The 12,622-nt window shown below is 35.9% G+C and overlaps 1 non-coding gene across 1 annotated transcript; it reads left to right on the top strand.

The window, feature by feature from the left end:
- The first annotated feature begins 10,160 nt into the window (after positions 1-10,160).
- Positions 10,161-10,638, top strand: LOC107485070 (uncharacterized). The gene is made up of 3 exons (XR_008008175.1): positions 10,161-10,264; positions 10,354-10,449; positions 10,553-10,638. It is a non-coding gene; the product is annotated as an uncharacterized LOC107485070 (transcript).
- The last annotated feature ends 1,984 nt before the right edge of the window (positions 10,639-12,622 follow it).

The following is a 12,622-nucleotide window of genomic DNA, read 5'->3' as shown; positions in this document are numbered from 1 at the left end:
ACCATAGCCAAATATTCAATAAGAAAACACAAAAGCATAGAATAAGTATTTACCATTGTTTTAGGCTCCATATAATGATCCACAAAAAGCAGTCCATTCAACAGGTGGTATGTCTGATGGATTCGCAACCATAATTTTTGCCTTTCTTTTATTAGGATAGAAGTATTGTCCTCGTAAATTATACTTATGGGCCTTCCATCTATCACCTAAGGTCTTCAAAGTCCATTTGACGCCAGTAGCATAATCAAACTCAAAATTTTTCTTAAAATAATTCATAGATAAAATGAATGATTAAATTACAACAAATCAATAAAAATACACATTAAAGTGAAGCAACTTATTTCAATGAATTTCCATTTTCTTTTTGTGTAATCTTCTAGCATATTATCCCATCTTTTTGTTATCTATATTATTTCTCAAATTGTGCTTGACTTATATTGCTTTACTTGTGTTTGTTACTACTAAATTAAATATTGAACACTGATCAACTGTGATGTTGGAAACATGGGTGCCGAGAATGTAATAAGAAGGATTGAGATTAGAGATTTATCATTGTAGCTGCGATTTAGTATGTTACCCTATTAAGATTTAGAGAGAAACTTGAGAATTGTTGAAAAGAGACAAGCTGAGAGAAAACCTGAGATTAACGAGCATTGTTTAGTAAATGGCTTAGCTTACTTTACCCTATCTTGAATTAGTATAACCCTAGGCTTGAATTTTGTCTGTTAGAGTTTTAGGATTTCCTAGAGGGTTCGTGTGGTTTTTACATTGTCTCTATTTGAAACTTTTACCCTGCTGGAAATCGGAAGGGTTCTCACCTGTTTCAGGAATTTTTATTTTTTCAGATACAGGATGTGTCGCACTTCGCTGAGCGTGCTGGATCCTCTGAGATGCAAAGATTTCTTTTGGACCTTATATTTTGAACTTAGTTTATGTTTATGTTCTCCACTTTTGTATAATAACTTGTATATCCCTCTTAGAGGTTGATTTTGGAGAAACAGGGTTTATGCTTTTGGTAGGTAACATTTTGGGTTGTATATATATACTATAGTCGGCCTTTGCTTTGCAGGTCGAGACTATAGCTTGTTATGTATCCCGTTTGGAATTATATGTGTGTGTGTGTGTGTGTGTCTTTGGTTTTATATATCAAGATTTGTACCTCAATATTTTCGAGTGTGACGCGATTTCTATTTGCTTTTGCTTATCCTTTCTTTCAAGGCTCCTAGATCAACTATTCTTGCAATGTGTGTATATATATTTTGCTTTCAGATGTTATAACGCCTCACCACCTTTAATTTACGACTATAGCGTAAAGTTTTGTGTGGTAGGGTGTTACACCTGAATTTACTAATTAAACAAATGCCGCTTTAATGAAACGTAAAATTATATTATATAGTTCAAGGTTTCATCAGACTAAAAGGGTTTAACAACAAATTAAACATATACGTTGCTAGTCTGTCCATGCATGATTAATCAAGATAAAAATAATATTATTAATTATCGTGTATAACAATAAGAACCAATTCAAGGCCCATAATACTGACCACAATCAGTAACATATTTTATCCCAGATATGAATTATTCCTGATCATGTATAAAATGTATAAAGACTACAAGCAAAAACACTATATCACACTATCCAATAATTTTAAAAAATATATATAATTATACATATCCAACAAGAGAATACAACAATAACACAAATAGGCTAGGTGCAGAGCAAACAGAGAAGGAACAGAGTAGTCAATGCCATACATAAACCATACAGACAACACCTATAAACAGTATTGATCGATTCTAGTGTGCTACATCTAACATTCTCATGCATTAAAGAGTTTTACAAGTTACGGTATCCAAAAGGAATGAGAAATATACAGTAAATTATTATGAGTTTACTTTCCTAGCACAGTTATCAGCGATTCAAAAAGACATAAAGGGAACAAAGCCTAAATCCCAGAAACTAAAAAAAGAGTGAAAAAAGAAACTAGCCAGCACAAGTATAACTTTTAGAGAATAAAATCAAACAACACAGGTTTTGTGTATAAACGCATTAGAGATTGGTGAAATTGAAAGGCATCTACAAGAAGAACACATATACTGGGCTAAATAAATACATCTGATTTGGTAGAAGGGCCACCTAATAAAAAAATTAAAATAGTCAGTTCTAATGGTCAACTAATTAGAGCAAATTAAAGGGGCAATAATTGAAGGACAGTGGACTAAAATAATAAAGTAACTAGAAAAGTCACATAATGTTCACTTCAATAAGAAATGCTACCAGGATGAAACTTTCATACTAGCATCTCAGGCACATTAATGTTTCTATGTGCAAGATCCATATGAAAGAAACAAACATAATGTTATGAAAATTGTCCCAAGAGACTTGTTTAGCACAAGTGACGAATCTAAGTCTGAGGCCCGTCAAACCTTTTATAGTGAATAGCACGAGCATTTAATGAGCCATGTCATACCAAATGATAATAGTGAAGTTGTTCTCGAGAGGAATGATCTACGACCTACACTTATTGAAATGGTTCCTCAAATGGCTTCAGCCCAAGAATATGAAGCAGATTTCATTTAAGATTCTGATTCTAATGAGTCTTGATGAGCAATTTATTGCTTAATATGTACATATGTATAACTAAGTTTTATTTTTCACCTTTTTATTTGTAAGTAATATTTTTTTATTTTTTGATTCCCTTAATTTTTTCTTATATGATATGTCACTTTATTGCTTATATTGACTCTAGTTAACTAATTTATTTGTGTAGGAATAAAAGAATTTATTGATCTTAAAGCAACATCAAGTAAGGATTTGCTTCGACAATTTGAAGCCAAGAGACAAAAGCTTGTAAATGAATGCAAGCAATATGAAATGCAAGGTGCAGCATCTAATAACAAGGAGAAATCTATGCCAAGGTTGGATGTAGTCAAAAGTAAAAAAGAGTTGAGTGGGTTGTTCCAAGTCAGAAAATGTGCTTTGTGCAGAAAACCATGAAAAACTACAAATCGACAGTGAACCGGTTCAAGTCTGCCCGGTGCTGCGCAAGAAAAAGTTGAAACAGTCAAAAACCTTAGAAAAACATTAAAAACAAAAAACCGAGCGTTAATTTTAAAGGTTTGGCCCGAAGTTGGGTCAAACGGGCTAAAAACGCTAACGAGTTGAACCGGGGCCAAGTTGGGCCCAAGTCCAACATATATAAAGGTTCATTTAATGAACCCCAGCCTCATAAATACACACACACTTCAGAAATTGAGAAGGGGATGAGAGGAAGAAGAAAACCCTTTTCACCTCAATCTTCCCAAGCTCATATCTTGAGTTCTAGAGCTCTGATTTGCGTGCCGTCAGTGGCTACGCATTCCTTACGAAGAACTCTACAAAACCCATCCAAAAAAATCTAAAGGTAAGCTAGAAATCCTTCTAGTTCTTGTCTTCAAAATTTCGGGTACCTAGGGCTTGAGGCTAAGTGAGTTCTTGTTATTCTTGGTGTTTAGGTTCACTCTAATTCTTGCTTAGCTTTGGGTTTTGCCATCCAAATCTGTTAGGAAAGGTAAAAGGTTTTGATCTCTTGTGAATTTTTGATTTATGTTGAACCCTAGGTTGATTTTGTGGTGATTTATATTTATATAGCTTGATTTTTGTGAGTTTGGAGCTTATTGGTGCTTGTTGGAGCTACCTTGGTGGTTGGATTTTGGTTGAAAGCTCATTTGGTTTATATTAGGAATCAGCCAAGGTATAGTTTCGGTTTCCTCTATGTAGTATATAATATTCATGGACACTTAAGCTAGTGACCCATAGGATAGGATTGGATTTGAATAGTTGATAAATTGTTGGATGTTATTATATGATGATGATTGATGAAATGATGAATTTTGAGTTGATAATGATGATTAATAGTGATATGATGAGGATGAATGACTTGTGAAGTTGAGTGGTGGATTATGTTGATAAATGTGATGTTGGTGTTGATTGATTGGTATTATAGTTGGAAAATTGTTGATGAAGTTTGATATATGAGATATAGTAATGTTGATGTTGTGAATGATGGACAATGAAGGAAAAATGTGGTAACTTGGTGTTAAATGTCATAGAGTTTTGATTTTAATGAGTGTTGGAGTTTGGAATGGTTTGGGTTGGTTTGGTTGGGTTTTATGAAGGAATTGAGGAAATTATGATTTTGGGTAAAAGTTGAATTTTGGTGAACTTTTTCTGATCATAAATCTTGCCTCGGTTTTCAAAATTGATTAGAACTTATCTAAAATTGAAGATCTTAGAAAACCCTTTAAATCGATATAAAGTTTGTAAAATTTGGAATCTTGTAGAGGAAGTTATGATCATTCAAAGTTAGTGTTGAAAATTTGAAATTCTGCAAAGTTACAGAATTCTTAATTTTCTGAAATGTGCGCACGCACAGCCTTGTGCGCACGCACACTCTGTGAAAATTGTGACCTGTGCACACGCACAGACCTGTGCGTCCATACACGCAGAGGCAGGCAATCTGCTTGCAGCGTTGGCACAGCTTGAGCGCGCGCACACCAAGGGGAAATTGCAACCTGTGTGTACGCACAGACCTGTGCGCACACACACATTGGGGAGGCCAGTCTGTTGGGGGCGCTCGCACAGGTTGTGCGAGTGAACATACCCTTTTAGGTTTTGACATCTGTGTGTACGCACACCCCTGTGCGTACGCACACTTCTAAAATTTCCTGGGCGTGCGCACGCATACCTCTGTGCGGACGCACACGCCCTGTTTCTCAAATTTTGTTTTGTTTTCAACTATTTCACCTTTCCGACGAGGTTGTAAGCTTCTATGACACCTTTTTAAGACTTTTGGGCATATTTTTGGGTGTTCAAACATTGGAAATGGCTCAAGGGTTTTAGACACTATTATTTGGAAAAAGTTAGCAAATGGAGTACTAGGTTTCTGTTGTTTTGGGGAAGGCTTGATGATGCGTGATGAATGGTTGATAAATGAGATGCGAAATCAAGGAACTGAGAGGTGAAGGAACAGTGGTTGAAAAGAGCCGAGGACTCTGAATGAAGTGATGGATCCATCTTGTGCTAAAAATGTTTTGAAAACCACTGTACTACTTTTTATTGAAATTATGAGACGTTATGCACCCGGCAGGGGCCGAGGTTGGATCCCGCCTGTCGAGGTAGCGGCGACGGCGTAAGGGCAATAGTTCATCTCGCTTGTGCTTAGATGTGAGGTCGGAGGCAATAGATCCCGCTCGCATCCCTTTGGATCATCAGAGCGTACAGGCGCAAAATCTTGGATAGTGATCCGAGCACTATATCTCGGGGGCACCCACACCATGAATCCGAAGGGCAACATCTCCATGGAGATGTGTCGGGTTGGCAGTTGAACCGACAATGTGATATCACAGGCAGTAGGGCGCGCATTCATCATATGCATTTTCTACCTGTTTGTATGCTTTGCCGACTTGATATTGTTTCTCCCTATCTGTTAAACATGTCAAATTGCTACTTGTATTAATTGCTGTATATGCCCCTACTTGTGTTTTACTTGTATTATATATACTTGTGCTTTACTGGAGTTAAGGAGGTACGGAAGGCGTGGGATCGCATGGCGGATTGATTGGTGAAGGTTGTGGGATATCAGTGGTTGATTATAGTAGAAATTTCCTAAGATAGATTACCCTTTTATGCACTACAAGAAAAATACACATTCAGCCACACTTTTTTTAAGCTACATTTGAAAAGCGTAGCCTATTTATAGAATAGGCTACGCTTTTCTCCCTGTTGCCTTTTTATAAGAGAAAAGGATACACAAATGCGGCATCATTTAAAAAGCATAGCTTTAGGTATTATAGAAATCACTTATAAAGCGTAGCCGTAGGTTGATATCTATAGGTTCACTTTTCGTATCAAAGGAGACGCTTTTAAAGGGTAGCCTATTTGTTAAGTTTTGGGTGCATTTTGAAAGTGATGCCCAATGTATCTAGAGAAAAAAAATTTATCACTTAGTAAATTTTTTCCCTCTTTTTCCTGAAAGCAAACTAATAACACTTTGTAAAATTTTTATTCATTCCCTCCAAATCTCACTCACCTCCAAAATACCTTCCTCTACTTTCGTAAACCCTCGTCGCCCCTCATTCCCTCCAAAGTCACCATCGCGAAGGAAGAAACCCTGCCTGCTGGCTCCAAAGATCACCATTGTCGCCTCCACTCACTCTCTTCACTCTCGCCATTGACCCTCTCACTCTCGATCTCATCATTGACCCTCTCACTCTCGCCATTGACCCTCTCACTACAAGAAGAAACCCTCTCACTCTCGCCATTGACCGTCGTCGCCCCCCACTCACCACTCACCAGCACTCACCACTCTCCACATTGCTGCACTACTGACCGACACTCCTCTTCCCTATCACTTGCACTGATCGTCGCTGTGCCGCCCTCACCATCATCGCTGCGCCACTCTCACCATCGTCATCTCCGTGCTTCTCATCATCGTCTTCGCTGTGCTCACATCATTGAATAGGTATGTATTGATTTCTATTTGGTTCTGAAATTTCAGAGGCTTAAGGTTCCTATTTTAGGGGTTTTAATTTGGGGGTTTTAATTTGTGAAATATGGGTTTGTAAACTGTAATTTGATAACATGCATGCTATTGTTGATGAAGATGTGTGGTATTTTAGGGTTTGTGAACTGTGATTTAATATACAGCTTGTCTGTTTTCTCTGTATTTTTATTTCTGAGACTAAATCCAAATGTAACCTTAATAGTTTTTAAGGAGCCCATTGTCTCTACTGAACAGGGATAGAGAAAGAATCTGTGTTGGTTCAACATTCTATTAAGGAATGTCAAACAAAGAGAAGGGATTGCACTCCCCGGAGAGAGATATTGAGAGCTATTTCAAAGAAAAATGATGAAATGATTAAATTAAGAACTAGCTTTGTCTCAAATTGGTTTAATGAGGTATGACAGCTATGAAATACATGAGTTGTGCATCCATTACTATTATTATGTCATTATTAGTAATATATAGTATATACCAGTACCTTTTTTTAAGATGTAGTGACCTTTCATGCTTATTTTTCTTTTATATAGTTGACTTATTTTTTCTTTGATATCATCATTGTCTTCAAGCTGTGTCGCCATCATCGAATCTGGTCCAGCCGCCGTCCTCACTCCCACTGCTCCAGCACTGTTGCAGCTTGTCTATCATCGCTTGGCTTCACCTCTGTTCCATGAACATTGTCTGTTCCAGTTCCGTCGCCTGTGCTCTACTGCTATCTCTCCCTCATCTCGGTTTGAGTTCTGGCCCGCATCTGAGTTTGAATTCCGTTTGTTATTTTTTTTTCTTGTTTTTTTTTGTTATTGTGATTTAATTGTTGGTGTTGTTGCCGTGTAACTTTTAATTGTTCATGTTGGTGTTGTTAATCTAAATAACAAGAATGATGACATATTGATTCTAAATCTGAATAGTATTGATTAAGAGAAAAGGAATACTTAGAGGACATGTACTGAAAATTTTATGTTAAATCTGAATAGTATTGATTCTTTCTTCCTTTATTAGAATTTGCTTTTTGATTTTACAATTTGCTTTATGATTTTGCATATTGCTTCATCTGGGTTTGTTGATTTTGCTATATTTTGCTGATTGAATTCATGAGGTTTGTGAAACAGGATCCAAAATGATGTCTGTGCCCTTCATTCTCTCCTTTTGTGTCTTTTTTATTGTCTCTTATCCATCTCAGGTAATGTTCCTAAAACCTAAACTAGAAGCTTAGTAAAAACAGAAACAAGCATTCCTTTAAAGCTTTCGTGCCTAGGTGTGATATAAGATTTTTTGATAAATGCTCGTAAAGAAGACAGTTATTCAAAACATTATATTCTTCATAAATGAGGTTAAATAACCAGCAACAGTAAGAACTGAAATGTGTTGGTTGTACAGATAGGGAAGAAGATTCTAACAAGCAAAGAGATTAAGATAATAATGCATAATGTAGTAAGAACACTAAAGATACAACTGAACTAAAATGATAATGTAGCAGAGCAATGTTACATCATACCACTTCAACTTTTCCAAGAGCATTTTCCAACTTTGCAGTTAAAGATTCAACCTCTGTATATTATATATAACAAGAACAGAAAAATTAGTAAACAAGCAAATAAAGGATCTTAATGGTTTCATTAAGAATAGTCAAGTAAAGATTTTATGTTATGGCATTGTAAATCAGTGTAAATGGTGCACGAAATTGTGATCATCAACAATGGCGCCAAAGGCTTGGTAGAGCTCTCAAACATGAATCACACTTTGTCATAACTTTGCACAACTAAACAGCAAGTGCACTGGGTCGTCCAAGTAATACCTTACGTGAGTAAGGGTCGAATCCCACGGAGATTGTTGGTATGAAGCAAGCTTTGGTCATCTTGTAAATCTCAGTTAAGCGGATTCAAATGGTTATAAAGGTTTCGAAAATAATAATAAATAAGGCATAAAATAAAGATAGAGATACTTATGTAAATCATTGGTAGGAATTTCAGATAAGTGTATGGAGATGATGTGTTCCTTTTGAATATCTGCTTTACTGCTGCTTTCATCCAATCCTTCTTACTTCTTTCCATGGCAAGCTGTATGTAGGGCATCACCGTTGTCAATGGATACTTCCCATCCTCTCAATAAAAAATGGTCCAAATGCTCTTGTCACAGCACGACTAATCATCTGTCGGTTCTCGATCATGTCGGAATAGAATCCATTGATTCTTTTGCGTCTGTCACTACGCCCAACAATCGCGAGTTTAAAACTCGTCACAGTCATTCAATCCTTGAATCCTACTTGGAATACCACAGACAAGGTTTAGACTTTCCGAATTCTCAAGAATGGCCGCCAATAATTCTAGCTTATACCACGAAGATTCTAATTAAGGAATCCAAGAGATATGCGCTCGGTCTAAGGTAGAATGGAAGTGGTTGTCAGTCAAGCGTTCATAGGTGAGAATGATTATGAGTGTCACGAATCATCACATTCATCATGTTGAAGTGCAACGAATATCTTAGAACAAGAATAAGCTAAATTGAATAGAAAATAGTAGTAATTGCATTGAAACTCGAGGTACAGCAGAGCTCCACACCCTTAATCTATGGTGTGTAGAAACTCCACCGTTGAAAATACATAAGTGATGGTCTAGGCTTGGCCGAATGGCCACCCTCCATAAATGTGATCAAAGGATCATAAGGTAATCCAATAATAATCCAAAGATGTCTAATACAATAGTAAAATGTCCTATTTATACTAGACTAGTTACTAGGGTTTACAGAAATAAGTCTAAATACAGAAATCCACTTTCGGGGCCCACTTTGGTGTGTGCTTGGGCTGAGCTTGCGCTTTACACGTGCAAAGGCTTCTCTTGGAGTTAAACACCAAGTTGTAACGTGTTTTTGGCGTTTAACTCTGGTTTGTGACGTGTTTCTGGCGTTTTACTCTAGAATGCAGCATGGAACTGGCATTGAACGCCAGTTTGCATCATCTAAACTCGAATAAAGTATGGACTATTATATATTTCTGGAAAGCTCTGAATGTCTACTTTCCAACGCCGTTGAGAGCGCCCCATTTAGAGTATTGTAGCTCTAGAAAATCTATTTCGAGTGCAGGGATGTTAGAATCCAACAGCATCAGCAGTCTTTTTTCAGCCTAAATCAGATTTTTGCTCAGGTCCCTCAATTTCAGCCAGAAAATACCTGAAATCACAGAAAATCACACAAACTCATAGTAAAGTCCAGAAATGTAAATTTTGCATAAAACTAATAAAAACATCCCTAAAAGTAGCTAGATCCTACTAAAAACTACCTAAAAACAATGCCAAAAACGTATAAATTATCCGCTCATCAGTAAATCTCCTTATCTCCTTGCCTTAGATTCAGTTCCTCCAAAGTGCTTTTTAGTCTCTAGTACTGTGAACTATACACAGAAATTGATATGCATATATGGAGATTTTCCTAATTTCCTTGTAATATTTTGACTTTATGCCATAGTTAAAGCCTCTCAATCTCAAAAAAAAAATAGAAAAAGAAACAACTTTTCAAGTTTTGTTTTCAGTTTGAATGTGTTGATAAGAGAAGAGAAAATGGAGAGTTTGGTGATGAGTGGGAAGAAGCTTTGTGTAATGGTGTTATGTTTGTGCTGGGTTCATGCAGTGACAGCTTCTGTTACATATGATCACAAAGCAATTGTTGTTAATGGGCAGAGAAAGATTATGTTTTCTGGTTCTATATACTACCCCAGAAGCACACCTCAGGTACTTTCTTTCTTAATTATGTTTTTCTTTTATTAATCATTCTTTTAATTGTATTTTCTCATTGTTCATTGATGGGGAAATGCATGTAGATATGGCCAGAGCTTATTCAAAAAGTTAAAGAGGGAGGGTTGGATGTTATTCAAACCTATGTGTTTTGGAATGGCCATGAACCTTCTCCAGGAAAAGTAATTCACTTTCCAAAAATTTTACAGGGTTTTTATTCTTTCATTTGTAAAAGAATTGGAAAGAAATTAAAACTAACATACATTTGCTTACAAAATCTTTCAGTATTATTTCGAGGATAGGTACAAACTTAGTTAAGTTCATCAAGGTAGTGCAGCAAGCTAGACTTTATGTTAATCTCCGAAATGGTCCCTGTTCTGAATGGAACTTTGGGTAATGATCTTCATAATTTGGCTTATAATTCAATATAATATTAGGAGTGAAAGGAGATTATTGTAATGCTTATTGCTAAGTAAACACTTCTCTTACAAAGTAACTTTGCAGCCATCTTGAAAGCAATGCATTCTTTTAGTGCTGAATCAGAAAAGGAGTTGAGCTTTTCAAAGGGTGATTTCATTGTTGTGCGAAAGGTTTGTTTTCTCAGTTAATGTCATTGTACTGTTATACTTTGTTTTCTATGTGAATATCCTCAAACATGCCAGGTGGCTAGCTACTAAATGAGTTTGGTTATCTATTTTGATACCTAAATTATAGCTACTTTGATACCTTTCATCAGATGGCTATCTATTTTTTGATAAATTGCTCTGCATAGTGAAATATAAGTTATCCATTTCTCATTTTGTGAGATTAAATCTCTACTATTGTTGACAATTGCTTCCTACTACTTTCATAATGAAATTTGTTTCAGTAAATGAATTTAAATCTCTCACTTATGCTGATTTAATGGGACTGTTAGTGATTACACTTAGTTGCTTCCTTCACTTGAATTTACTTACTGTTAAGAGATTAACTTACTATCATTTCAGAACATTGTCAAACGTGGGTTTGGAAGATGAGCTTTTATCACAAAGGAAGAGTTATCACATTGTTAAGAGCTTTTATTCAACTGATGTACACTTTTATTTATTAGATAGTTCTGATTCATGAGCTTTTATTCAATTCTATAATTATCTATTATTCAACAATTAGTTTTTTTGGTTTACATGTTTATGTATTTAAGTATTAGATTTTGATATCATTATGAATAAAAATTATATGTTTTGTTTATGAATATCACTTGTGGCAATGGCTTCTCAGCTTTCCGAGGCAAAGGAATGAGAACGGGCCTTTATGAACAGGGGACGCCGGAATCAGTTGCGCTCAATAGGAGAAGCCAAGAATTTGCTTCAATATATGTTCAATTCGGTCATTCTAGGTGCTCTATTTGATGTCAACATTTTTTTCTCTGCTATCAAAAGATTTATGGCTTTTATTAGAAGATAATCATGTAGGATACAATATTTTGGTTTTTCATATTTTATTAGTAGTAAATTTTAAGTGGTCTATTGTATATTTTGATATGGACATGCTTAATTTAGTGTGAAATGTATAAATACTCAATTATGATCATCCCAATATTTTTAGTTCCCTATAAATATATTTTGTTTAAGGATTTTATTATTTAAAGAATATTGCATGGTATTATTATGTATTTATTTTTATTTTATAATTTTTGACTAATTTAAATAAAAATACAAGATTATATATAATCATTTCTCTATATATTACGCTTTACAGGTGATGCAGTAGTGTTGAAAAGCGTAGCCTATTCTGGTAAAAATGGAAGCTGAAAAGTGTAGCCTTTGGTCCTAGACAGCATCACTTAAAAAGCACACCCGATTCCCAAACGCCAAAAGCATAGCCTTTGGTGTAGAAAAGCGTAGCCTTTGAGAATAGGCAACGGCCGAATAGGAATCACCCCAAAAAGCGTAGCCGTAGCCTAAAAAGTGTAGCCGTAGCCTAAGGCATCATTTTTTTTCACTTTTGGCTACACTTTTCAAGTGTACCTGAATGGGTGTTTTTCTTATAGTGATGGTACTACGACTTAAGTTGTATTGACGAATATTATGTTGTTTTGTTTTAGAATGCTTTAAGCTTGAATCGTGTGATGGATATGGATTCTAGGATTGCCTTTGGCGTCCCAGGGTCTTATATCCTACATCATTGGGAATTGTTACCATACTGAGAACCTCCGGTTCTCATACCATATTCTGTCGTGTTTTTAAGATGCAGGTCGCAACCTACCTCAGTGAGTTGTCTGATTGGTGACAAGAGTGGAGGATCTGGATTATCTTTTGGAGAAATGGCTAGCCAGCTTAAACTCCGCGAGTCTTGGCTAGTGTCATATGATATTAC

The sequence above is a fragment of the Arachis duranensis genome, chromosome 4, assembly GCF_000817695.3.
Source record: "Arachis duranensis cultivar V14167 chromosome 4, aradu.V14167.gnm2.J7QH, whole genome shotgun sequence".
In the NCBI taxonomy this organism is placed as follows: Eukaryota; Viridiplantae; Streptophyta; class Magnoliopsida; order Fabales; family Fabaceae; genus Arachis; species Arachis duranensis.
The sequence above is the reverse complement of the archived record's forward strand: the minus strand, read 5'-3'. Positions and strand labels throughout refer to the sequence as shown.